Source organism: Cibotium barometz, chromosome 19 (assembly GCF_041138505.1).
Source record: "Cibotium barometz isolate CiBa-2024 chromosome 19, ASM4113850v1, whole genome shotgun sequence".
Lineage (NCBI taxonomy): Eukaryota > Viridiplantae > Streptophyta > Polypodiopsida > Cyatheales > Cibotiaceae > Cibotium > Cibotium barometz.
In genome coordinates, this window is record NC_141064.1 from 26,866,471 (window position 1) to 26,872,458 (window position 5,988).

Consider the following 5,988-nt stretch of genomic DNA (forward strand, 5'->3'; position numbering starts at 1 on the left):
ATATATATATATATATATACACACACATATACATATATATATGTATATATACATATATATATACATATATATATATATATATATATATATATATATATATATATACATATATATATATATATATGTATGTATGTATGCATGTATGTATACATACATACATACATACATACATACAAAAAAGGACTAGAAAGCCCAATCATAATCTTCCTCGTTAGAGAAAGATTGACCATGACAGTGAGGGCTTTGTCTTCAACTTGGTGCTTTAGATGCAATAATACACAATAGTGGAAGCTGGATTAACACAATACAAAGTACTAAATTATTACAGAAAGAATTATATCCTAATCATCTGGCCACACTTGTAGTGTCTAAATTGGGAACTGTTAGGTGCTTGGGTGCTCACCACAAAGAGGGCCTTACAAAATAGAGCACTTTCATCAATTATAGAAATAACATGAGGGTGGAGCATTGAGCGAATGCTTTTCCAAAATGTCCACCCATAGGTGTACTACCTCTGTGGTCCAATGTTGAGTCGATGAAGATGTCACTCTAGCAAATCTCTCCCAAAAGCCTTTGTGAAAATGTCTACACAATTCTTTGTTATCGAGCCTATTATCGAGCAGTAGACAAGATCCACCTCTCCATGCGTAATAATCTCACACAAAAAATGATATTATATCTCAATGTGCTGTGTGAGCATGAAACAAAAAGGTTCTTGGTGATCGTCATACAACTCTGATTGTCACACATAGCAACATTGTTGCCCCCTTTTGTTTAGCAAAACCCATGCCTCCTAAGATCCTCCTCAACAAGACTACTTCACAAGCATGTTGCCTTCTTGTATCAAGCCTCTGTAGAAGAAAGTGCTGCTGTAGGCTTCTTCTTGCTAATCCAGGATGAGATTCCAGACCTAGTAAGAAAACAGTAACCAAAAATAGGTTTCCTGCTATCATAATCTCCTATCCAATCTGAGTCACAAATCCGATCAAGGAATTGCCCGATTTGTAAGTGATGCCATACCCAATGGCACCTTTGATGTATTTTAACACCTGCATCCTAGCCTTCTAATGGTTCTCTTAGGGCTGATTTAAGAACCTGATAAGAACATTAACTGCAAAGTTGTTGTCATGCCATGTATTGCATAGAAAGATCAAACTCCTCGACCAACTTTTTGTACTCCTTTATATCAAAACAAGTGGAGAAGCATCTTCCACAAACAGTTTCGCATTAACCTCCATGGGTGTAAGCACTGATTTGCACTCAGCCATGCCACATGCCTTCATACTTTTGCTGAGAATTTCTCCTACATACTTTTGTTGAGGAATGAAGATTCCATTTGACTCTTGCCAAACCTCAATCCCCAAACAAAAATACATAAGCCCAAGGTTTGTCATGTAAACTCACCATCTCTTGTGTCTGCAAGATCTTCTCTTCATGGTTCCTTGTTATAATAATGTCATCCACATATAGGAAAATGATCATGTACCTGCCTTGCTCTTAGAGAAAATATACAAATTTGCATCTGATGGTCATTTAGAAAGACTAATACTTACAAAGAGAGCATCTATCTACACACTAGTTCCATGCCCAAGGGGCCTATTTTAGCCTGTAAAATGCCTTTTAGGGTCTACACACTTTGTTTTCTCCAGCAACTAACATCACCTTATTTTACAATAGGCAAGAATATCAAGTTAACTTCATGAGATTGCATTTTGATCTAGGAGCCTATTAGAATGCATTTTTTCTTAGAAATCATCATCTGCATATACTTCTCCTTACACAATTGTGCATCTCTCCACCACTCTCTACTTCTGTACACATGTGCCTGTAGCTTGTACACTCCCTAGTGTAGCAACCTTCTTAATAAACTTAGTATTTTGGGCTCAATACTAGTTTGACTAGCCATACCTGATGTAGCTTCTAGTGTGTACCACTTGTACCTTGTTGTACCTATTGTGTAACATATATACTTACAGATGTATCTATATTGCCCAATTGTACACATTATACCATACCAATACTAAATGCTGATGGCATAAGCATGTTAGTTGTATTTGTGGGATATCTTGAATATATATATATATGATTACCTAGCTACGATGAAAGATAATAAAGGATTTATAGTGTCTAATTTATAGTGTCTAATGAAAGTTGCATACATTGAACCAACATACTGTTGTGGCAGGATGTTGGTACAATTTTGCATACATTGTTATCTGATGTGTGGTTGTTGATTTTTAAAGGTATGTCACATAAACATGCAAAAAGTGTTGGAATTCCCCATATAGAAGTACTTATGCCACACAAAAGAGGAGTTCCATGATCAATATGGTCTCAGCTCGATGCGGGTAAGAACCCAACGCTAGCCTTCTTAACACTAATATCTTAAAGAGAGAGTGGCTTACCATTTTTACCTAGCTACGTAATTCGAAAAACTATAAGGTTGTGTTAAAACCAGTTAGGCCTGTGTTCTATATGAGGACTTGCTAAGAGCTCCCCCCTAGCAATGGAGTTGGTGTGGCATTTGCTTGAGGCTTTGGATTTGACAATTACAAAGCACCCCAAGATTTAGCCAACAAGGAAATGCATAGAATCACTTGAGCTAAGATTGTCAAGGGTGTTGACACTAATATAACCAAAGAGAACATGTTAGAGAAAAAGTTAGAAAGATGGATGTCTATGAATGAGAGTAATATTCCTACTCCCATTGACGGTAAGGCAGTAATAACAATGTCATTATCTCATGGGCTGAGGTAGGATGACAACATTGACACCTCTTAGGGAGGTCAGTTTGCCAGTAGCCATTATAAGATGGCAATGCTGTAGACATGCAAAACATGCTGAAATGGCAATAGCCATGGTTGTGGTAGCCAAGGAAAGACCTGTCGAGAGAAGACATCATCTTGAGAAGGTTACATCAGCCTTGGAGGAGGACAAAGTTAGATTGCATCGGAGTGAAGGAGTGTTAACTATTGCAACTGCTCTTGTTTCACCATGCATAAACAAAAATTATGAAATGCACGAACAAAAATTCACAACTTTCTCACTATATTTACACATAAGGAGCTCAAGGCTTATATTTTTGGAGTGGGTTCCACCCTATTCACAATTGCTACGCTATTCCTTGGCTTAATTCAATAAGATCAAAGCCTCATAAGCTTCAAAATCATGTAAAAGGCGCATATTATCAGGATTTTCCCCTTCCAAGCTATGAAAATAGAATGCCATAATGCAAACAAGCTTCAAAACAAATTAAAAAACAATAAACTAAACACATCCAAGGCTCCAAAACCAATGCAAAAGCCTAATGAAATCACAATTCCAAGATAGGAAAATAGAATGCCCTAATGCAAATAAGAAGTTAAAAAAAAACAAACTAAACACATCCAAGGCTCCAAAACCATATGTTTTTAGAGTGTAACCTCCTAATCAACACCAAAAAATATTGAGTGTTTCTAATAGCTTGGAGTAAATAGAAGTATGAAGCTAAGCCTTAGGACAGTCCCCATCCGTGGTGCCAAATATGTTCAAGTAAGTGCATACCTTAGCCTTGCCAAATTATGTGTTCTTGGGTCTTCAAGCTGTAATGCAGCTCCTGATGTGCATGCAATAGCTTCTCCATCACATCCTCACTCTATTGTTGCACTAGAATGCTCCATGGCTATGAGGGTGAAGGAAAAGCTCTCTATGCCTAGATGGAGGCAAGAAGAGAATGGCCTTCGTGGTAGTTATCTCCCAAAAAAGGTGGAGGAAGAAGAAGCTACTGAGAGGGAGCAGTCTATAAGCAAACTAGTTCAAGTAGGCAAACCATCTATTATACAAGAATCCAATAGAACATAGGTAAGCAAGAGTAGACAAGTGAAGAGCTCACAAGTATTCTATTACAAGGGAATGAATGTATATTTCTAATTGTTAAATTTCACTTATATACAAGTGACTAGTGTTCACACTAGGCCGAAAAAACTTAAAAATGGTATGACCACTATTACTAGTCTTAAGCAAGTATGTACATGAAGTCCTTAGGCTTTCCCTATTTAACATTGAGCTCATGGTAAGGTCGTTTTATATTTTCCAGTCAAGAGATAGGTGCTTGTTCAAGTGGGTAAGATGATAAAGCACCTTGCGGGTAGGTTGAGTGGGTGAAACCATGTTGACGTGTGAAGTGTTACGCGCCACACCTATACTCAAATGAGAGACAAAAGCTATATCCAAGATACAATTCACATACAAGTATCATGCATGTAATGGTCACATTTAAGGATAAATAAGATAAGATTGCAATCCTTTGGTAATGTAGAGCCTTAAGAGGCACAAAGTTATGGGTAGTGAAAAAACTCAAATGAGCACAACTAAAGCAAAAGGGAGAAGATGCGGGCACAGAAGCACAAAAATGGATGATACTTTTTGAAGTAAGGGTTATTATTCAGAGTAGTTTCACAACCCAAAATTGACATGCTCATCTCATCTTGTCAAAATGGATGGAAGGAAGGGTTATTATTGATACTTTTTTGAAGGAAGGGTAGTTATTTAGAGAAGTTTCACCCCCCAAAATTGACATGCTCATCTCATTCTGTCAATTAGTAGGCATTATTTTGTGGAATCTCATATCTTATCAAACGTTATGGGCTTATAATAAATGTATGTGCTTGTATTCCATCATCTAGCCTCTCGTAAATAATAAAATTATTCAATCAATTTGTTTCTATATTGTGGTTTTATCATGTTAGAGAGCCTTCTCTTTGAATTTGTGTTTGGTCGTATGTGATTGTGATAAGCCCTTGTGTTCACATTAAGGCTCTTCATTTTGTGTTTTCTTTCTTCAAGCCTCTTTTATTTTTTAGTTGTTGTGTCTTTTCTTGGTTGACTATGACGATGGGGGGCGTCAAGGAGGAGGGAGTATGGGAGAGGTGGCAGGGCATATAAGGGTTGAGGATCACACACCAACTTGAGGAAATGGAGGACATAAGGCTAGTTCAATGAGGGAGGGGGGATCATAGTAGCAAGGTGCTTGAGGGATTGGGCCACACCACAATTGTGGATAAGGAGTGGTGGGGGTAGCCATGTGTGTTTAGCTAGGGGGGAGCTAAGGTTATAACACTGGCCCATAAAGGGACAACAAGATATTAAATAATAAGGATTACTTATGGGAAATTTTGTATTTGTATGTAGGTTGGTTTCTCATAGAGGGGCACGAGGGGAGCATAGGGCATATCATCTAATTGCCTGGACTTGCAAATCTTTCTTGTCCAACCGGTCACTCATCTACCATGAATATGGATTTTCTATAAGTCCTTTTAAATCCATCACCATATTTGCTTTGTAGTATCTTCTTGCCTAATGAAATGTAGTCATACTCCCAAACCTTAACATGAGGCAAATGATGTGAATGAAGATAAGGGGAGATAAACCAACTCAATACTAAATACTTTGATGATGCTTAGGGGCATTGCTAGGCAACATTATCCATTCAATTTGCTAGGAGTCAGCGAGTGAGAAGTCACATTAACCTGTCCTTTGCTCAAGGTGGGGGGAAGAGAGAGAGAGAGAGTAACAAAGTAATATTAATGTATGAAAGACCCCAAAGGTCAACGAGACAAAAAGTGATACATTGGTACCATGGGAGAGAGAGAGAGAGAGAGAGAGAGAGGAAATATGAAACACAAGCCTCGGAAAGAATCAATCAGGGAAAGCATGCAATGTCCTTTAGTGTATTAAAAACCGTCCATTAGTTTATTTTTCACGGCTCAATTTGGAAAAAAACTGATTAAACCTTGAAATTAACGGTGAAGATTTTGAGATTTTAGTTAGTTTTTAATCTAACATTATTGAGGTAGTTCGATTTTTTTATCTAACATTGGGGAGAGGCAACTATAATAAGCAGTTATATTCCACAATTTCAAACTTGAAACCAGGTCGTGTAGATGAAGGTCCACTACATCCGTGCTGGAGTGCCGTGTGTTGAAACTCAGTTTTGTATTTGACCCCAGA